This window comes from Mangifera indica, chromosome 13 (genome assembly GCF_011075055.1).
Source record: "Mangifera indica cultivar Alphonso chromosome 13, CATAS_Mindica_2.1, whole genome shotgun sequence".
In the NCBI taxonomy this organism is placed as follows: Eukaryota; Viridiplantae; Streptophyta; class Magnoliopsida; order Sapindales; family Anacardiaceae; genus Mangifera; species Mangifera indica.
In genome coordinates, this window is record NC_058149.1 from 7,270,725 (window position 1) to 7,294,891 (window position 24,167).

At 30.9% G+C, this 24,167-nt stretch overlaps 1 pseudogene; it reads right to left on the reverse strand.

The window, feature by feature from the left end:
* Positions 1–1,841: 1,841 nt before the first annotated feature.
* Positions 1,842–7,921, reverse strand: LOC123193871 (annotated as a pseudogene).
* Between the last annotated feature and the right edge of the window lie 16,246 nt (positions 7,922–24,167).

The following is a 24,167-nucleotide window of genomic DNA, read 5'->3' on the forward strand; positions in this document are numbered from 1 at the left end:
TAATATTTAAAAAGATAAAGTTGTAGAAATGCTCATTTAGAATGGTTTAGAGCTTTCTCTTGCAAGCCTCCTATGTCCACTTCTCCAAGCAAACCGTCTTAGAGTTTTACTATCTCTTGAACAATTTTCTACAGGCAGTATATATGAGATTTCACCCACTACATTAGTTGATATAGGATTACGCTCACAATATTTGATTACAAGATATGAACAAGTTTAAGTGAACAGAACTCTCAAAAAATAAAAGTTTGAAGCTCACAAAGAGTTACAAAGAAATCAAAGTAATAATGTTTTTAGTTTTTCCTTTTTGCTTCTTTTGATTTTTCTTCTTACTTTTTCTCATCACTCTGCTCTTCAATTTGAAGCCAAATTTATAGAGATATTTTGATTCCTATTAGGTTAAGTTTTTGTTGACAATCTTCTGAAAAAATTAGACAAAGAAAAAAGGACTTCGATCAGAGTTGCAACTGATAGGTTTAAATGTTTCAACAAATAACTTTCAACATGGGTGACAAAATTGTGTCATAGGTGGTTTGCTTTATTTATGCGTTTAAAAAACAATCTAGAAGCTTGAACGGGTATATGTCGGGTTGTGCACGGTTGAAGTATAGGTTTAATTTTAAGAATGGCATGGCTGGAAAGCTTTGAAAAAAACTGCACGGGAGCGACAAACTTTACACGCATCACACTTATACTGGATTTTGCATCACAATTGGGATAATTTTCAGAATGGGCTGACTAGGACAATAAATATTTTGACATGTGGTAGTAACGAATTGGACAAATCTGATAGTAATTCAGATGAAAATGTCACAACTGGGATAATTTTCAGAAAGATCCGGTTGAGATAATAAATATTTTGACACATGGCAGTGATGCGTCGGACAAAATTAACAACAATTTAGATAAAAATGTCACAACTGAGAAGGTTTTCAAATGTCCTAACTGGGACATTTAATGGAAAATAGACATATGACAATATTTGAAGCTTTCTTGGACACATGGCAGTAAGTAATTGATTAGAGATGACACTTAGCAAGAAAATGTAAGGAGAGAGGTCATGGGTGGGACAAGTTTCAAATGTCCCAACTGGGACACTTAATGCTCTAGGTCATGGGTGAACTAAATTTATATTTAAAAGCATGAATATTTATTTTGGGTCATGGCTGGACGATATTATTTTATTTTCAGAAGGTTGAACGGTTGATGCACGTTTTGTCGCGACCAGTTTTCACCAATATTTTCTTGGTAAAGATTTATCTGTAAATTTCACATTTTGTCCATTTTGTAATGTACTTCAGCATTCTTTGGACATATTAGTAAATTAAACTTAGATTTTTATCATCATGAAAACATTAAGATTCAACACAAACAAAGATGAACTTGAACAAAATACATCAAAAAATTCATGTACGTGTGTGTATATATATATATAATACTTAGGTTGTAACTAAAACTAAAGAAGATCATATATATGACCAACACTTATGTCCAAAGATGTTGACCTTCTCTACCATGAAACAACACAATTGTCCCTTTAAAATAATTATGGACAAAATACAAAAATAATATCATATACTTAGTTATGATCAAAAAATAAAAATAATATCATATTAGAATAATGTCATGTCAAAATATATTTAATATAATAATTTTATAATAATAACAAAAATATCATATAAAAAAATGAAGATAAATAAACTGTCATATATATCCAGATAATAAGATTCATATTTTAGAAATATGATCACATAATACAATATATATGCATACAACATTATAAAACACAACCTAAAATATGTTATTACAAATATTCATGATTTGTCAAATACATCTACAATATAAACATTTATGACCACCAGTTAAAATATGCTTACAGAGAAACTTGTTACATTACATTTTGCAATTTTACCCCCTAGTTGTGGGGAGTGTTATTATTATTATTTTTTTAATATGTGCATTTACTATTCTTTAGATGACAGCAACACATGATTGCGATAGTCTCCCAGAGCCCATATGGGAAAGATATTTCTATAAGCTGAATAACTTATCATGCAATTCTTGTTGAAGACTCCAATGATTTCCTATCAATATAAAAACAAAGTGAACACATTAATGTTTTTGAAATTAAGAGTATGTACTATATTGCAAATTAAGTAGTTCATGGGTAATGAAATAAAAGCATGGCATCTACTTAATTTGTTATTAGGAAAACTTTTTGAAAAAGGTATAAATTAGTTTTTTCAAAATGCAAAAAGGAAACTTGCACCTCAGTGGCTGAAGAAAAGTATGTTAGTTACCTGTTGTGGGAAATCTCCATTTTCCATTTGCAAATCAATGAGCACTTTAGCTGCACGATGCAATGGAACTGGATCTCTATAGCCCTAATTCACAATAAAAAAAAAATGATTGTTTTATTTTAATTTAAAAAAAAGCATAATTTTATTCATATACATACCTGGCCTGCCTCAATGAGAGCTAACATTGCCCATGCAGTGTTGACTAGATGTGCTTTGTTTCTTGGAAGATTTGTATATACCTGTTTATTTAAAGAAACATATATCACTCTTTATTTTAAAATAACAAATACTCACATAAGAACAATGCTATATACACACACTTTTAAATACACCATTGGGGACAAAGATGACATATTATCATGTGATTGCGTATTATTTTATTCTTAATTTAAAATCATCTAATCACATAATGACATATTATTTATAGACCTAATGATGTACTAGAAAATGTATATACATAGCTTTATAGAGTAGATAAAGGGGTTTGGTTTCAGTAGTTTTCTGACCTTGTTTTGGCTTGAAAGGTAGCTCTCTCCCCAGCCTCCACAAGGAAGTTGCTTTGATAACAAAAACTCACATGCCTTTTTGATGCTATTGTTACTTCCGTATGTCTTTCCACTACTCACCAACCCTTTTATTCCAAACCATGTTCCATAAGTGAAGCACAATCCCCAACTCCCATACCTAGTTTTATTCATTCCACAACATTAATTCTTTCTTTTTTCCTCTTAATATTATAGAAATAAAACGTTTGATCAAGTTTAACCAATGTTTGTATATTAGCAGGGTGTTGTATAGTTTTTACCATGAGCCATCTGGTTGTTGTATGCTTTCAATGAACTTAACTGCCTTTGCAATCGATATTTCTATTTCTTTTGTTCGATGGCCTGGATACTTTTTCATGAATGACTTTAGGCCTTGAATTGCTGCTGATGTGCATTCCACATACCTGTATATATGTTAAGTTTTAATTAATAATTTCGATCAACATTCATTGATAAATATATCAAGTTGTATGATCTTACTGATAATCTATCATAACATCTCCAAATATTTCAGCTAGATTCATGATCTGAGGAAGATATAATAGAAGCATATAATATTTTACTGTGGTTAAAATTTAAATAATTTAATTTGATTAATCCAAGGAGAGATTAATTTATATTTATGAATTACATACCTCCAACCATGCAAAAGATCTTGTGAGTTCATATGACGCAAAACCTCCATTTTTGTTCTGTTAGAATGCATACAAAATTCTATTAGTTAGTTTTTGCTTATATACTAATTCATCATTCACATTCTTAAATACCTGTAAAGATAAAATCACATTAACGGCGTCGTATAATTGATTTACTGGTATTGCTTCTCCCACAATATTAGAAGGCATTTGCGACAACAAGATTGCTGCCTGTGATGAATATTTTAGCATTGGTTTAAAACTTTAGAATAAATGAATTAAAATACATAATTAAAAAGTAAGTTGAATTACGGTACCTTTAATCCCTCAGCAGTGCAATCTGACACAGCCCAACCATTATCTGGAGTAGAGAATGGCCATCCTCCCTTAGAAATATGGCGATACCAATAACTCACATCATCTGAGCTATCTATTCGAACCTAATTTAAATTGAAAAAGAAGATTCAAAATAGATTAGTTTTCAAGTGAAATATATATATACATAAATTATAAACAAATTACTATGAATTTTCATTAGAGTAATACTATATATACCCATTTTGTGTATATAAATAGATACACAATTATGCATTATTACGTGATTGAGTATTATTTTATCTTAATCAAAGTGGGTAAACATTGTTTTATTATTTCCATTATGCTGGCACATTATTTATAATGAAACCTTTTACATACTTGAGTGGTTTTGATGAAATTGTGTGCTTTCTTAAGCATGGACGAAGCAGCATATTCTGAATGAAGAAGGTTAGTAGAAAGGATAGCTTGAACAGTAAAAGTAGCATCCCAGAATTGAGATCCATTGTAGCCTTGCATTTTCATTCCATCTTCAGCTATCCAAAGATAGTCTTTAATTCTTGGAAGGTGAAGCTTAAAAGCTAGAGAATCAGGGTCCTCCACCCAACAACACACCATGTTGAGTATTTTATTAACAGGTCCAAGGCATATATATTGAGTGGTTTCATCTTCATGGTCGATGTGTTTGATTATTGTTTTGAGAGCTGCTTCTCTCATCAACTTACGCATAGGCCATTTCATTAGAAGAGGTTCCACAAACTTGTCAATACAACTCCATATTATGTCTTGTATCGTTGAGTGAGGGTAGTAAAGGTCCTCCTAATAATCAAATATGCAAATACTTCAATTAGTAATGAATTGTAAGCAAGGAGACTTCTAGGTAGAGCTATAGTTTAATTGAACTATATAAAAATTAGATATGTAGTACTGCAATTCCATTTAATTAAAAAATATGTGGTTGAATGAGACAAACAATATGAGCTGAAAAAGAGTAGAAGTTGTTGTGTATTTGATTTTACCCTTTAAATCTTAAATCTAATTAGATCTAGTGTTCAATTATTGTATTAATATATGAATAATCATGCATATAATCTCATAAAGGCAGAGATAGAGATAAAAACAAAGAAATAATATAATATGAAAGTGACATGCATAGATATAAGAATAGATGATTGATATTTGATAATAATATTGGTTGATAGAAAATAGAGAAAGATAGAGATAGAAATAAATACGTACTTTGGCACATTGATTTCTGGCATGATCCCAATCAATATAGTGATAAGGAAGAGTGAAAAGCTCTCTTCTAAGAGAAATTATAAGAAGATTAATTGTTCCCACAAATCTCTTGCCATATAAATATGACATTGCCAAATATACCATTCGACTGTGACACCACATCCGTCCTGGATGAATCAGAACAAACTTAGGCACAACCCACATCTCGGAGAGTAAAGGATTGTTACCACTCCACTCGTATGCACCAAGTATCTGCAAAGTATATTTGTAATTTATATAAATTATTGTAATATTATTGAATTATTTTGAGAAAAGAAGAAAAAAAATAAAACAAACCGAAAGCTACATCTTTCCCCAAGATGGAATGGAAGTAACACCACCCCGATCAATGATCCACTTTCGAGCTTTCTCCATGGCGCCATCGCCACCATCCATTTCTTCTCCAAGCAATCTTAGAGCCACATAGGAGAGTGCTGTACAAAACATTGTACTGCATCCTTCTATATGTAATCCCCAACCCCCATCTTTATTCTACAATATTTTTTGTTCAGTAAGTTGAATTATATACCACTTGATCAAAAAAATCTGAAAGAAATTAACAAATAAATACCTGGTGGTTATACAAATAGCGTAGCATCTCTTTCCGATGTTCCAAATGTAGTATTGCATCTAAGGCTCCAGTAACATATAAGCCAATCACCTAAACAATTATAAAAAAAAAAAAATCTATCATTATTTTACTTCCTCTTGTGTGCAGTTGCTTTATTCTTTAATCATGAAACTTTTGGAAGATCATTGTTCATTTTTATTAGCAAGCTCATCATATTATAAATAAACAATCTCTTATATTGTTAAGCAATGTTTAATTATGTCTAACAATTATTAATTCTATTAGATTTATTTTTTAACAATCTTTGAGCAAGGTAAGGGCTAGAAATAATATTCTTTATTTAGTTCAAATTTATTGATTTAGTAATCTTGCCATCATCTACTCAATTTCATTAGAAATAAATATTCATATATGCAATTAAAGATTTATAATTGTACAATAATTAAGTACAATAAATAAACTAAGTTTGTGGGCGTGACAATGTGGGGGCAAGGACAAATTTTGAAAAGGAATAGAATTTTATTTAGGCCAAAGGACTTATTCCCACCCAAGGTATAGTGAAATCCCAAGTCCCATCCTCTAACTTTCAAAAACCCAAACACCTACCTATAACCAAATTTCTGTAAAAAAATCTCATTTAAGATTAGGGGTAAAATCGTTATTTATTTAAAAAATTAAAGTTTTATTGCATTTTCACCAACCAAAGTTTGAAAAGTGTAAAAACCCCATTAGGGTTTGTTCCTTTTCCTTTGACACTGATTTCTCCTTCCTTGGCTGTTGCTCGTCCTCCCTCAACCCTTATCTCTCTTTCGGTCTCTCTCCTTTGCCTCTCCAGTCGTTTTCTGTTGGAGATGAAGACGGATGGTCTTTGTCTAAAATGATGATGCGTCGTCTTCGTCTTTCAGATGAAGACTCATCCTTTTCATCTCAGATGAAGACCGATCATCTTCCTCTTTGATCGAAAATGGTCAAAGAGGTAAGTGAGAGAGACCGGAGGGAGAGATAAGGAGGGAGAGAGGACAATTGATGGTCAGAGAAGGAGAAATTAGTTTGAAGGAAGAGGAATAAACCCTAGAGGGTTTTTGCCCTTAACTCTAACTGAGATTTTTAACAAAAATTTGGTAATAAGTGGAGTGTTTGGGTTTTTAAAAGTTGGAAGGTGGGAGTTTGGGATTTCACTATACCTTGGGTAGGAATAAGTCTTTTGGCCTTTTAATTATCATGAGATGGTTGTGATCTGCTTGTCTCTGCATGCGGGATAGATGCCTTTTGCCACTTAACAACAAATTAGTTTCTGATAAGATAAGAATCAAAGAATACTTCTTTCCTCTTGATTCCAACTTGTTTAAGTGTCCTTTAATGAAAAACGTGACATAGATTATTGGATTAATCCGACAATGCACTTTCACTGTCATACTCTTTATTTTAATTCAATATTTATTCAATTCACTTTTTATATTCGCTCATCTAATTATTTCACATTAAGATAGTTGGGGTAACATTTTATTTAAAAAATAAAATAGATTATCTTAAAAATTATTGTATATAAATTTATATTAGCTTAATAAAAATTGGTAGGTATAAATAATTATTATGTTTATTTAGATATAATAAAAGAAAACCAAAATACTATTTTATTTAAATATTTTTGGGTATAATTATTTAAAAATATATTTCATATTACTTGTTATGTTAATTAAAAAAGAAAGTATTTTTGCCTTAAAAAATTAAAGATATACCTTAGAATGAAAATAGAACAAAACAAGGGAATATAAAGATAAAATAAATATGTCTAATAGCAAGCATACCAAGGCAGGAAGAAGAAACAAAGGGCCACCATAATCGCCAGGCCAGAAGCCATCCTCCGTTTGAAGAGTTGAATAGAATCTCAGGCTTCTTCTCAATGTATTAGCCACCAATTCCTCTGTTATTTCTTCTTCACTTGTTATTTTCACTTTCTCAGGAAGCAAATTCATCTCACATGGATTCTCCTATGCAAACTATAATAATAAAAAACTTCAAAATGACCTTCAAAAAATATATAACTATAATCTAAATATAATGAATTTACCTGAAGTCTCATAATAAGATCAGAACTATGCTTTTGTTGAAAGCGATTTTTGGTGAAGTGCTTCCGAAGAATTTCAACTTGTGCTTTTTCTTCAGGTGTTCCAAGCTCTGGTTTAAATTCCCAGAACTGTCTGCCTGTGTGATTGTTTACACTTTTAACACATCCATCATTTCCTTCTGAAATCTTCAGCTTCCACATTATTTTTATTTTATTATTTCTCTACTTTCTAAGTTGTGTAAAGAACAATTTATAGACATTCTTGTGACGGGACAATTACATTAGCCCTATTAGAAAAAAGTCAAAATCAGTCGCTTCCAGAATTATTTCTAATTTTTTTATGCAAAGGTTCTTTCCACAACTTCCAAAAGCTTTTAATAATGCACTATTTATTGATTTAGAGACATTAATATGGATTTTCGTATTTTCCAATGACCGAAAGACTCACCTTCGAAGCTTTTAGTTGATGCACTGAAGACTCATCTTCTTTGATTCTAGATGAATCAATGGAGACAAGGGTTTGTCGATTCTAGAAGAATTGACGAAGATGCTCATCTTCGTTGATTCAAACGAATCGACGAAGACGCATCTTCGTTGCCTTTTCTTCCACTGGAGAGTGAATATCTAGTGGTTGACGAGTAGTAGGTTGAAGCATTGTTGTCGGTTGCAAAAATGGTGGTTGGAGAACATCTGAAAAATAATCCCTAGGTTTTGGGGGGAAAATGTTACTTTTGAAAGTTGAAAAACTTTAGGCAGGGGTGAAGTTTTTAGTTTTTAAAAGTGTAGGGGGAAAATATAATAAATTTTATATTTTGTTAATATAATTAATGAAATGATGATTTTACCCTTACTTTTTTTAACGGAAGTTAGCCCATGGGTGAAATTTTGGGTTTTTCAAACCCTATGGGTATGACTTAAAAATACACTAAAACTTAGGGGTGATATAGTTCTTTGGCCTTTTTTAACCTGTAGGGCCTGTAAAAGATTAGAAAATTGATAAGGGGGCAAAGACAAAATATTAGACCTGTTTGAGAGTAGAAATTTTGTAAGAGGATAAATTGATATTTTTCACACCTAGGGTTTTTTCAAATGTAGTTTTTCAATTTCATATCTATTTTAGGGTTTTTTGATATGTAGTTCTCAAATTTGATATTCATTTCTTCATTTTTGTGCTTTTTATACACATTTTACGATATAATTACAATGTAGTTTTTGAAATTCAGATCGATTTTTTTAGATTTTCGAACGATTTTTTGATTACTAACATCCGAGGGTATTTCAATGTATAGAATTCGAATTTTTATTACATTTTTTTTATTTTTTCCATTTAGGATATATTGACACATATTTTTCAAGCGATTTTTCAATTGTTGATATTCTAAGGTATTTCAACATATAAAATTCGAATTTTAGTTTTGTTTTTCATTTTTTTGTCATTTCTGAAAACTATCGACTCGTACTTTTCAAATTTTCAAGCAATTTTTTGATTTTTAATATTCTAGGGTATTTTAACATACAAAATTTGAATTTAAATTCTGTTTTTCAGATTTTTATCATTCATGAAAAGTATCGATTTGTATTTTTCAGATTTCTGAGCAATTTTTTTAATTGTTGACATTCTACGGTATTTCAACGTATAAAATTTGAATTTCAATTCTGTTTTTTGGATTTTTACCATTTCTAAAAAGTATTGACTCATACTTTTCAGATTTTCGAGTAATTTTTCAATTGCTAACATTCTAAGGTATTTCAACATATAAAATTTGAATTTCAGTTTTGTTTTTCAGATTTTGTCATTTATGGAAAGTATTGACTGGTACTTTTTAGATTTTCGAGTAATGTTTTGATTGTTGATATTTTACGGTATTTCACCGTATAAAATTTAAATTTTAGTTTCATTTTTTTGATTTTTTCCATTTTAGGATATATCAACTCGTATTTTCCAAATATTCGAGCGATTTTTCAATTATTGACATTTTAAGGTATTTCAACATATAGAATTCTAATTTCAGTTTCGTTTTTCAAATTTTTGTCATTTCTGAAAAGTATCTACTTGCACTTTTTAAATTTTTGAGCAATTTTTCTATCATTGACATTCTAGAGTATTTCAACGTATAGAATTCGAATTTCTATTTCATTTTTTCAAATTTTGTCATTTTAAGGTATATTGACTCGTATTTTTTAGATTTTAGAGTGATTTTTTTATTGTTGACATTCTAAGATATATAATTCGAATTTCAGTAACATTTTAAGATATTTCTACGTATAGAATTCAAATTTCAATTCCGTTTTTTAGATTTTTATCATTTATGAAAAGTATCAACTTGTACTTTTCAAATTTCTAGTGATTTTTTTATTGTTGACATTCTAAGTTATTTCAATATATAGAATTCTTATTTCAGTTCCCTTTTTATCGATTTTTACCATTTTAGGATATATTGACTTGTACTTTTCAGATTTTCAAGCGATTTTTCTGCTTTTGTCATTCTATGGTATTTGAATGTATAGATTTCAAATTTCAGTTCTTTTTTTTCGCTTTTCTAGTTTTTATCTTTCTATGTTATTCCAATATGGACTTTTCGCATTTTAGTTGTGTTTTTTTATTTGTCATTTTCATATGTATTTATATATCTATTTTCGGTGAAATCCTTACAAACTTTTAAATTTTTTTACAAGATACATCTCTTAAAAGAAAATGTGTCGAACGGCAAGTTACAAATCCTTGATTAGTCAAGACACTTTCGAGCAAAGGTAATATGTCGTCTACTAGATATCAAATTTTCTGAAGTGTTGGTGTATGCATTTCTCCTGCAATAGCTACATCAACCCTTAGTACATTGACCCTTAGTTAAAGATGAGTTATGGTTTAGGGTTAATGGGGTTGAAGTGAGATTCAGCCCATTCGAGTTTTCCTTGATAACAAGGCTTTCATCAGCCAACACACTACACTTTCATTGTATATTCCTTGTATATTCAGACACAAGATTAGAGATACTTACTTTCAAGTTTGTCAAAAAGTGTAGTATCATGATATCGAGCGTATTTTTTTGGCTAGGCTATAAGGGATGATGATATTGATGTTATTAAGATGGTCATATTATATTACCTCCATATAGTGTTATTGGGGAATGATCGATAGCAGAAGGGTTTTGTGAAATACATTCAGTTGGTTGATCATCTGGATGGGTTTAATTCATATCCCTAGGGTGTTCTAGTATGGCAAATGATGTATAAGTCGATGTCCCAAGCAAGTGACAAAGTTTGTTTTGGTCGGATGCTCGAAATGCATAAATATGACCTTTACGAATTTCCTTTTGCTTTTTAGGTAAGTTTATATTTCTTGATTATATATGCAAGAATACAAATAGAGGTAACTTAACCATTAATGATTTTATTGCAGTATTGGATATATGAGATGATGGACACCTTGTATGATTGGGTGGATATGGTCGATATCCATGCGTCTCCATGGATTTTTCAGTGGCATGCATGCAATGTTTTGACTTGGAGTCATATAGTCACTATTTTCACTGATGATCAAGTATGTAATCATTAATTAATGAGTTAATTAAATGACACCTTGAATATTGCAAATATGTTGAATTATATGCTTAATGAATAGGTAAATGTCACATTCCCACTCTGTTTATCATTGATTGAGGAGGCTAGACCATGGTATGCAGACATTCTTTTGTAGAGGGGTATATCAGTTCTGTATTCCTCTTTATTGTCTTCGGTGCCTTCTGACAGGAGATGGAGTTTCTTCGATGATGCCACTAGTAGATATACCAACTGGTAGCCATAAGACATTTGAGGAGCTTATTCAATCCCCTATTATGGAGTAGCTTTCATGTCCCCCGGTTATTCAGACCCTAACCACCGAGACTACAAACTTTCCTAGGGTTCAAGAGCCTACTACCCATCCTATCACACAAAAGTATCCCACGTCTACATTACCTACTTTATCCATAGTAGATGTTGCATTGGCACAATAAGTCACTATGATTTTGCATCCTATTCCACAAGGAGGTGTCTTCACAAATAACTCAATTATGCGACTACGTGTCTTCCTAGATGAGTCGATTAGAGGATTATCTAACTCGTTTGGAGGAAATCATCACATGTGCATGCCCAACTCCAGTTGATCAAGTTACAAAGTCACATCTTATTTAATCCTTATAAAAATTGTATTTCGTTGTTGCTCTAACATCTTTATTGACTTCGTGTAGGGTACGCACGATAGTGTCAGGACAATCTCCTCTATTGATAGGTTGATTCCATCTTGTCACCCTTATAAGGTTTGTATGTAATTTATTAGAGATATTTAATGTTAAATGTTGTTATTATATTTTTATTTTATTTTATATAAAATGTCACAGATCAAGTTGTTATTACTATATCCCAGGATAGTCGTTACAAAGAGGTCTTGATTAGCCCTTATGTTACATCTCTTCTCTAATATGAGGTATGTCTTTTATCGTTATTACTATATTTTTTAATTAATTGTTATTGATCAATTCCTTTTATATATTCGTTTAGGGTCCTACTCATGAGGGTGTTTCAGTTGATCCTTTGGTTGCTTCAGATCCCACACTTGAGGTATGAAAATAATTGTCGTTATTATATTTTATATGAAATATCATTAATCAATTTTTTCTTTTCATTTGTATAGGGTATTGTTCATGAGTTCTTTTCGATCGAGAGTTCACCCCGTACACCTTCTACGACCATAGAGGTAGTGCATTTTTTGATGAAATGTCATTGATCAATTTGTCTTTCAAATTATTATGTTTATTTAAAATGTTTGCTCTCATTTACAGAATAAGTGATTATGGTTATTTGTTGATATCCCTAACTCTGACAAAAGGGTCATGGATATTAGTTCACAGATGGAGGACTTATAAGAGGATGTTTTCTCCGAAAACTAGGATGAGGTATATCCATTATAATTAGTATATATTCATATATACTGATCACTGATAATATAAAATTAATTTTACAGTCTATCCTAGGGGTACAGATAGTTGACATGATTACGGTAGAGGATTTTCCCGCCTAACCTCCTCTGACCTTTTTCGATAAAATAATATTAATCGGGTAAATGATAATTGTCACTTAAGATTAAATAATGAATTAACAGTTGTTTGTTTTTTTCAATTGGTTCCTATTGCACATGGTCGGATCATCTAAACGAGCTCGTTCACACCCCGTATACAAATCCAATAAAACCAAGGGTGAAACAACAACTCTGGACCATTCCATCCTCTACTGTAAAGTGTGAGGAATTTTTTCTCACGTGGTATACCAAAGCTATAGCATCCGATGAGCTCGACGTTTATTTCATTGAACTGAAATCCAGAGACAATTTTTGAAAGATTGTTGTGGAGCTATGCGAGTGGCTGACTGACAACTAAGTTACGCTCATTATATAATTTGGTTAAAAGTTTTATATATTCGTCAATAACTAACACAATTCAACTTTTGTATATCCATTTTGGCACGTTGATTCTTTCTTGGCTATATTACATCAGCACTAAGATGATCACCAGATGATTGTTTCACAGTGTTAGACAACAGCCCATACCTTTTTCGTAGGACATATCAGGATGACATTCGATAGTTGGTTTAGCACATCGACAAAGGAGTATCGATTTCCTAAGATGTTCATAAAGATGGTTGAGGCAGATTATACCTTCGGTTTGTTTTACAAACTAATAAAGGAGGTCAACATGGTATAGTATAATAGTATTTCCATTATGATTTACTCTGAATTAATTTATATGTTACACGTGTATTCATTCTAATTTTTCAATGTTTATAGGTTTTCATCCCTATAAACTTCAACTACACACATTGGGTAGCCAGAGTTTTAGATTTTTGTAATTGGTCGATTACAGTAGACGACTCTGAGGTATCATACTTAAGGAGTTTAGAGACGCTCGCACGATAGATGCGACTGTACATGACATTCACATCAGCGTTATTATAGGTGATGGATTTTAGATAGTTTCTAGGAGTACATTTCAAGGCGATCATCGAGCGAAGGGTATCCCCTAGCAGGGTGAAGGCTCCGGTGATTGTGGCATTTATATGTTACACTTTATAGAGTGTTTGACATTGTTACGGAGCATGGATTTTCCCTGAGAGTCATCCACCTCTACGCATCGATGTATAGCCTCGCAATTGTATTTTCACTATATTGAGTAAATCATGGATGTATATTTAGTTTGATCATTGTTTATACAATAAACATATTTACTGTATATGTTTATGTGTATGCTCTACATTATCTATCATTATATATGGCTATACATTTAATTTCATTATTATGGTACTAGTGAAATACAAAAATATTTTCAACATTAATATCATTATTACATATGAAATTTTTTAAATATGAAAATTATTGATATAGCATTATTCCAATTGAATTTTCAAGCGAATTGATAAATCAAGATATCATTTTGGAACGATAGTTTTAATTAATTGTATGGACTTAATCATATTATTAGTTCATGGATAATATTGAATCAAATCAGAAAAAGTTAATTTTAATAATTACAATAATAATGTTGATTTTAACAAATATGAAATGAAGAAAATATTCACAATAAATCTATTACATCACATATGAACACAATTACTCATCTGAAACATTAATAAAAAATACATCGATTACATATCATTTGACCAACGGTCATAAATAATATAATTAATAAAACTACACTGACATTTGCCAAGATTTCGATCCTTTATCTTTTCTAGATGAACCATATAGGATGGAGCTCGAAACCGGTATTAGGCTTTTACATTAGGTTCGAACATGCTCTAGTTGCTTACAATGACTACATATGTTTTGTGTAACATTTTCCCCCTGTAAAAGACATCGATTCCTATTGGAAGGGCGACCTGATCGATGATGATCGAGAACAGAGGGTAGGATAACTCTTTCTTCTGGTGTATGCAACCATTCTGATTGGTTTCTAAGAGGGTTGACAAGTTCCACATATATTGCACGGTAGAACTCAATGTGAAATAATGGATGAACCTATATATTGATATTTGTGAGCCTTATTTGTCTTGCAACAGCAACGACATGCTTGCACAAAATATATGAAAGCTAAAACTTTCTACACGTACAAGAAATTTCATTAAGTTCCACAATATCCATGTATCCACCAAAACCAACAACCTAAAATCGAAGAGGTGTAAATGGCTGAACTTCCAAGCGTATTGACTTTGACATATGATGACTGATCTTCTCCTCCATCCAGAGGTTAACGTAGTTGGGGCATTCGTCTGCAAGGGGGTATATCTAGTTATTACCATCGAGGCCCACCACAAGGAACAAATGACCAAGATATTGTGGCCTTTGAGGAAAGAGACACTAAAAAAAATAACAAGTCAAAGATATTGTCTAAATACATGAATGGAACATCTCAATGCCATGAAAAAATACTTAAATCGATGATCATCATCCGTTTCAATAATGATCACGACTCCTAGATTAGTACGCTCTAAATTATAGCGATACTTTAGTAATAGCATAAATGATTCTTTCGATGAGCCTCTCACTTAATTTAAAGGCCCAATTTGTTGCCTGTGAATATGAAATGTCAATTTTATACCGGTCGACGATATCAACAATTATTTCTTTAGGCTAATAAATTCGATCAATCAATACAATCATTGACCTCATTAATCGACCTAAAGCTCGAGCCCCAGCTTGTCAATGATGTGACATTATTTGATCGACTGAACATGTATGGGTTGGATTCATTTTAATGATTTCGATGATTTCACTGACTTTGGCTTTGGTTGCAGATATATACCAGTTGCATTTTTCATTAGCACACGTAATCTTCCATCGCCGATGTCAGACTTCTTTACCCTGTATTGAAATCCTTTCTCTAGGGCAAATTGATTCATAACATCTTTCAAGTGTCGTTTGTTATGAAAAATATCATTAAACTTTACAGCATTCCCCTCTCAGATCGATCCTTTACAACTTGATGGTGTTGATGGTTGTGGAGGAAAATCAGGAAGTCACCTAAATGGATCAATGGGGACATTATTAAAAGATGACCCAAAATAATTTCCATCAGCCAAAATAGAATCTTTAAGCTATAAACTATTTATACCCCGGTAATAGGTGACATATGCTTGGACTCTACCTCATTAAGAGAATTATCAGTCATGTCTTTCCCCTCAAAGTCACCTCAGTTGGGAAACTTATCTTTCTCTCCAAAAGCCTATGAGTTTGCAATATACAATGCATCGTTATTAAAATCAATCAAGTCTTCCAAATCATATTCTTTTTTCACTTTACTAATTTTTTCTTTTTCTTCTTTTTTTACTTGTCATTCGATCAGGGTAGATGTAACAAAAATAGGAATACATTCTTTCAATTATTGAGACATATCAATAAGACCTTGGACATCTTCATCATTTTGGATCTGTATGGGGCAATCGAGTTCAATTTTTCTTGGCTTCATAAATAGTTGGAGGTAATTTTTAATTAGATCAAAGCCATAATGCTCCTTCAAAAGTTGAATAAATCCTTCAAATATTGTTCTAGATGGAATTTTAATCAATTGTTTATACCTCCAACATATTTCATTGTGTTGTCATCATATTGAATCTACTCTTCTTGGAAACGAATAAACGCATAACTACCCATTTTAATTATGAATCCTATAATGATAAATTTTTGGGAAAAAATAAACATTTATAAAAAAAAATCCACAATAACCATTTATTGATATATATGACACTTGTAATTTCCCAAATTGTCTTAAACTACTCATAACATGTCATTTAAAACTGTCTTAGAATGTTTAATATCAAAATACCCCTCATATTTTCTCAGCATTCCAATTAACCCCCTGTAATTATCTAACATTTTATATAACACTCTTATATGTTATCTTATATAAAAATACATCTATCTGCTCATAACATATCATTTAAAACTGGTTTATAATGTTTAATATAAAAAACTCTCATATTTTTCTAATATTTTTTAACCCCCTATAATTATCTAACATTTCATATAACACCCTTATATGTTGTCTTGTATCAAAATGCATCTATCTATTCCTAACATTTCATTAAAAATGTTCTTACAATGTTTAATATAAAAAAACCCTTATATTTTTTAACATTTCATTTACCCCCTATAACTATGCAGCATTTCATATAACACCCTCACATGTTGTTTTTTATGGAAATGCATCTATCAACTCTTAACATATTATTTAAAACCGTCTTACAATGTTTAATATCAAAATACTCCCATATATTTTTAACATTTCATTAACCCCCTATAATTATCTAATATTTCATATAACACCTCCACATGTTGTTTTCTATGGAAATGCATCTATCAACTCTTAACTTATCATTTAAAATCGTTTTACAATGTTTAATATCAAACAACCCTCCATATTTTTTTAAAGTTTTATTTAACCCTCTAAATTATTTAACATTTCATTTAACACCCTTTTATGTTGTGTTGTATTAAAATGCATTTATCTATTCCTAACATTTCATTTAAAACATTCGTATAATGTTTAATATTAAAATACCCCCATATTATTCTAACATTTTATTTGCCCCCCATAATTATCTAACATTTTGTTTAACATCCTTGTATGTTGTTTTATTTAAAAATGCATCTATTTATTCTTAACATATTATTTAAATCTTTCATATATTGTGTAATATCAAAATGCCCCCATATTTTTTTAACATTTCATTTAACCCTTAAATTATTATCAAATATCCACATACCCTCTTCACATAACATATGAACTAGATTTAACAAATAAAATTAAGTTTTGAATTAAGATTCATATAAATACTTTTTCTCACAAATTGATTTTTTTAAACTCAAATTCAGAAATATGAAATTCTTCCTTCTAAACAAACCCGCAATAATTGATATTGAGTAAAAATAAGAATAAGAATGAGTGTTTGAGTGATAAGAGAAGTGTATATAATGAGAGTGAAAGTGAAAGGGTTTATATAGATGTAGTGAAGGGTAATTTTGGTATTTTAAAAAATATTTAGGGTATTTTTACTTAAAAATAGGAAAATTGGGTATTTTTGTTTAATGAAAGCGTAAAATGGATATTTAATTTAATTTCCCTTTTTTTAATTATGGGAAGTAATCATGAAAGCCAATAACAAAAAGTTAGAAAATATATTTCTAATGCAAAGTCATGACAAAAATATTCTTTCCAATCTTATTTTGATTTTTTTTTGTGGCTTTCCAAAAAAATTTTAAATCATGTGCTTGTTTTGTTAGAAAGAAAATATGTTAAAAAGAAAAGAAATTTTGAGAAGTTAACAAAAATAAGGAAAATACTTTTTTTATTTTTATTTTTATTTTGTGGCATGGAAAGACATGGGATATGACTTAGATAATATTACCTTTATATTTTAAGGGTGAACCGGTCCAGATATCGTGTTGAAAAACATAATTACAACTAGAATTAAAACTAAATGGTCTTAAGTTTCAAAATTATAACCAATTTTGTTTAGATGGGCTTTCACTTGAAACTTATTTGATCAGTTCGAATTCTAGTTTCAATTTTGGTTATTTGACATATATGTCTTATTAATTCCGAAAAAAATCTAATACTTACAAGTTATAATACGGTCAAAATTAAATTGTAATTGATTTTCTTTTGTTTACAAATGTGTCTCTAAAAAAAATCACTTTAAACAGTAAAAATTAAATTTACATAATGTAAAGGGAAAAAAATAAAAATCCAAATAGACTTTACATGGGAATCAATTCCAAACTACAAAGTAGTGAAAATGCCTCTCTCAATGTCATTATAATTTTGAATTGGAAATAACCAAAATCATATCTCACTTGTTTCCCTTTCATAGTCAAAAGATAAGATCAAAAAATAAACATTTACCTAAAATTTTATTGGAATGTCGAGCCTTAAAATAAAATTTGTAAGGTACACTAAGTAAAATTCAGCCAATTGAATCCCACCAATTAACATTATTCCAATAAGAGGGTAATTCAGTTTCAAGTCCAAATTTCCTGCCATGGAATAAGGACTGTCGCAAAGCACATTCTTAAGGATAAATGACGCTCATGCATACCTTCTCACACTTTTTGAGTTTCCCATTGTTTGAAAACAACTCACCATTGATGCATATCTAACATAAATTACAATAATATTTCATGCATTAGGATAATCCTAATTGTCAATGTGATTCTTATCACCAACTTATGCACGCACACTACCAATTTCATTGATAAGATAACATTAACCCATTTCATTAACCTCTTCCTTAGTATGTTGATAAGGTAACATTAACCCATTTCATTGAGTGTGTTAGTTAAGATGAATTATTAAATTAACAATTTTAAATATTTTTTCAATTGGTGCAAACCGCTTATGGTAGGGTTGTTCAAAAGGGTCCACTCATATGCACTCTATATACAAATTCGATCAAATCAAGGGTGAAATAACATATTCAAACCATTCCTTCCTTGGCTACAGAGTGTGAGGAAGTTTTCCTCAAATGTTATGATGAGGTTGCAACATCAGAAGACCATGAAGTATATTGCATAAGAGCAAAGTCCAAAGCCACTTTTTGGCACACGTTTGTCAAGCTGCATCAATGGCTAACCAATGATGTAAGTGGTCTATATCCATTGACTTTGTTTAAATGTTTTATACATTCATGAAAACATAAAACAATTTATGTTTTCTTGTCGATCATCAGTATGTAAATTCCTTCTTGCCACTACTACATCAACACCATCACGAGCAGCAGATTGTCATCCCATAGAGTTAGATGACAGTTGACACACTCTTTATGGGGCATATCAGCATAACATACGATAGTTAAGGTGACTACGAGTAGTCGAAGATCTTCAAAAAAATGGTGGAGGTAGATTACACATCAGGTTTATTTTACAAACCATAGGAGGTAGTCGATTAGGTATTGTATTATAGGGTTTTCAGAGCATCGATAATTGGCAACGTATTGAAATTAAAAATTAAAAAAAATTTTGAAAAACCCTAACTAGGATACCCATTTTAAACGTATAATCATGAACATACAAAACACATATAGGGTATTTTAGATTTTATACCTACGCTTGTTACTCCTTCAAATTTTTACATGGCTTGAGACTGAACGTTATCCAACCCTCAAGAGGTAGTGCCTTGGTATCCATACAGAACATGAACACATAAGAGGCAATCCAAAGAGAAGGTTACTAGGCTTCTTTATTGGATTATTTGTGTTCACAAGAAGAAGGAGAGAAAATTAAAAAACTTGCAAGTACTGTTTCTATTGCGTTTATAGTCTCATTTTTTTCTTTAATTCTAATGTGTCTTACATATGTGTAGGTGTCTGAGTATAATAAGAATTTCATCCAGACAAACACTGTCATCACATATGCAGGGCTAACATGTAAACATGCACAGTCGGCAAGTTTCATAACATGCAAGAATGGCATATAAGTGAGTCGCCTGACATATTTTTAAGGCATGCACAGGTGGCACACAAGTGTGCCACTTAACATGCACTTTAGCCTTGCATAACTAGACCAAATTAGTCTAGCCATGCCATGTCTTTTATAATTTGCATGGTGCCAGCTGGTACCATGCACATCACGGTTTTCCTTGGTCAAAGCATAATCAACCAAATTCTCTTTTTCCTAAAACACTTGAATTATCATCAAATAATCCCTATCTCTAGGTTCGAATCAATCTCTATATACATGTAACTCATAAGTTATCTATCAAACTGATAGTGTCTAAATTCAAATTGAATTTAGACACAGACTAAGATTGGCCTCTAGCAAAACATCCTACTCGTCTTTCAAGCATCTTACTTAGGATATAGTTCAAGATCCCCTTGAACATTTTATGTCGATCACCATTCATTGATAAATATATTGAGTTGTATGATCTTATTGATAATCTATCATAATATCTCCAAATATTTTAGCTAGATTCATGATTTAAGGAAGATAGAATAGAAGCATATAATATTTTGCTATGGTTAAAATTTAAATAATTTAATTTGATTAATCCAATGAGAGATTAATTTATATTTATGAATTACATACCTCCAGCCATGCATAAGATCTTATGAGTTCATATGATGCAAAACCTCTATTTTTGTTCTGTTAGAATGCATACAAAATTTCATTCATTACTTTTTGCTTATATATTAATTCATCATTCACATTCTTAAATACCTGTAAGGATAAAATCACATTAACAGCATCGTATAATTGATTTACTGGTATTGCTTCTCCCACAATATTAGAAGGCATTTGTGACAACAAGATTGTTGCCTGTGATGAATATTTTAACCTTGGTTTAAAACTTCAAAATAAATGAATTAAAATACATAATTAAAAAGTAAGCTAAATTACAGTACTTTTAATCCCTCAGTAGTGCAATCTGATGCAGACCAACCATTATTTGGAGTAGAGAATGGCCATTCTCCCTTAGAAATGTGACGATACCAATAACTCACATGATTTGAGCTATCTGCTTGAACCTAATTTAAATTGAGAAAGAAGATTCAAAATAGATTAGTTTTCGATTGAAATATATATATATATACACACACAAACACACATACATAAACTATAAACAAATCACTATGAATTTTCATTAGAGTGATACAATGCATATCCATTTTGTGTATATAAATAGATATACAACTATATGTCATTGCGTGATTGAGTGTTTCTTCATCCTATTCAAAGTTGGTAAACACAGTTTTATTATTTTCATTATGCTAACACATTATTTATAATGAAACATTTCACATACTTGAATGGCCTTAATGAAATTGTGTGCTTTCTTAAACATAGACGAAACAGCATATTCTGAATGAAGAATATTAGTAGAGAGGATGGCTTGAACAGTAAAAGCAACATCCCAGAATTGAGATCCATTGTAGCCTTTCATTTTCATTCCATCTTTAGCTATCCAAAGATAGTCTTTAATTCTTGGAAGGTAAAGCTTAAAAGCTAGAGAATCAGGGTCCTCCACTTAACAACACACCATGTTGAGTATTTTATTAACATGTCCAAGGCATAAATATTGAGTGGTTTCATCTTCATGGTGGATGTGTTTGATTACTGTTTTGAGAGCAGCTTCTTTCATCAACTTATGCATAGGCCATTTCATCAGAAGAAGTTCCACAAACTTGTCAATACAACTCCATATTATGTCTTGCATCATTGGGTGAGGGTAGTAAAGGTCCTCTTAATAATCAATTATGCAAATACTTCAATTAGTAATGAATTGTAAACAAGAAGACTTCTAGGTAGAGCTATAGGTTAATTGAACTATATAAAAATTAGATATGTAGTATTGCAATTCCATTTAATTAAAAGTTATGTGGTTGAATGAGAAAAACAATATGAGTTGAAATAGAATAGTAGTTGTTGTGTATTTGATTTTACCCTTTAAATCTTAAGTATAATTAGATTTAGTGTTCAATTACTTTATTAATATATGAATAAGCATGCATATAATATGATAAAGGTAAAGATAAAAACAAAAAAAAAATATAATATGAAAGTCACATTCACAGATATAAATATTGATGATTTATATTTAATAATGATATAGGTAGGTAAAAAATAGTGAGAGATAAAGATAAAGATAAATACTTTGGCATATTGATTTCTGACTTGGTCCCAATCAATATTGTGATAAGAAAGAGTGTAAAACTCTCTTTTAAGAGAAATTATAAGAAGATTAATTAGTCCCATAAATCTCTTGCCATGCAAATATGACATTGCCAAATATGTTATTCGACTATGACACCACATATGTCTTGGATGAATGGGAACAAACTCAGACACAACCTACATCTCTGGGAGTGAAAGATTGTTACTATTCCACTCATATACACCAAGTATCTAACATTTATATCAATGATTTTTTAATTCAAATAAACTATTGTAATATTGTTGAATTATTATAAGAATAGAAAAAATAAATAAATAAAACAAACCGAAAGCCTCATCTTTCCCCAAGATGGAATGGAAGTAACACCACCCCGATCAATGATCCATTTTTGAGCTTTCTCCATGGTGCCATCACCACCCTCCATTTCTTCTCCAAGCAATCTTAGAGCCACATAGGAGAGTGTTATACAAAACATTGTGTTGCATCCTTCTATATGTAATCCCTAACCCCCATCTTTATTCTACATTATTTTTTATTCAGTAAGTTGAATTATATACCACTTTGCCAAAATCTGAGAGAGCAAAGTTGGTTCAATATAGTGAATCAGAGAAGCCCAGGAAAGAAGTGTAGAGGAAGAATTATTGTTTTTTATTACTTGTACATAAAATCTTTACATGCAATGACTTATATATTGTAAACACTAATCTATCTTTGGTAACATAATATGAATTGTATAAAAAAGTTGTGTTTTGAATTGTAAAAAATAATCTGCTAATCAATGTGAAGTATGATTTCCAGGGATATGATTTCTAATAATCTGGGATATGATTTCTAGGGATAATGTAGGATTTCCAGGGATATGATATGATATGATTTCTAATACTCCCCCTCAAGTTTGTGGTTTGTAGATGTCATAAACTCCAAGCTTATGTAAAAGGTAAAAATGTTGTCTTGATCCCAAGGTTTTGGTGAATATATCAGCTAATTGTTTTATGGTTCGAATATGGTAAGGTTTTATTAATACTTCCTGTATCTTATCTCTCACAAAGTGACAGTCGATCTTTATATGCTTAGTTTTTTCATGAAAGACTAGATTGGTAGAGATATTCTTTGCTGTTTTGTTGTCACAATAGAGTCCAACTGGTTTTGAGATTATCATGCCCAGATCCTCTAATAGACCACAAATCCATATTATTTCACAAGTAGTTTTTGCCATTGCCCAGTGTTCTGCTTCAACTGAAGAGAGAGAGACAGTGGATTGCTTCTTCGTCTTCCACGAGATAAGTGAATCCCCAAGTTTTACACAGAAGCCTGTCAGTGATTTCTTTGTCATGGGACATGTACCCCAGTCTGAGTCGTAATAAGCCGTTATTTTCAGGTTTTTATCTCGAGGGAACAATAACCCTAGACTCAGATATTCTTTTAGGTATTTAATTACCTTTAAAGTTGCATCTATGTGAGATTGCTTTAGTGCATGCATAAATTGACTAAGAATCTGAATCGCATAACTAATGCCTAGTTTGGTCATTGTGAGATAGATCAGTCGTCTTACTAGTCGTTGATATTTGAGATAATTTTATAGTGGTGGGTCTTCTGTTGTTTGTTGTTATGATCATACTTTTGACTGGTGAGTTTGATATTTTGTTCTATTGGCATGATACTTGGTTTACAAGCAGATAATGTGTCTACTATTAATTCCAAGGCATACTTCTTTTGGCTGAGGATGATTCCATCTACAGATCAGGTAATTTCAATT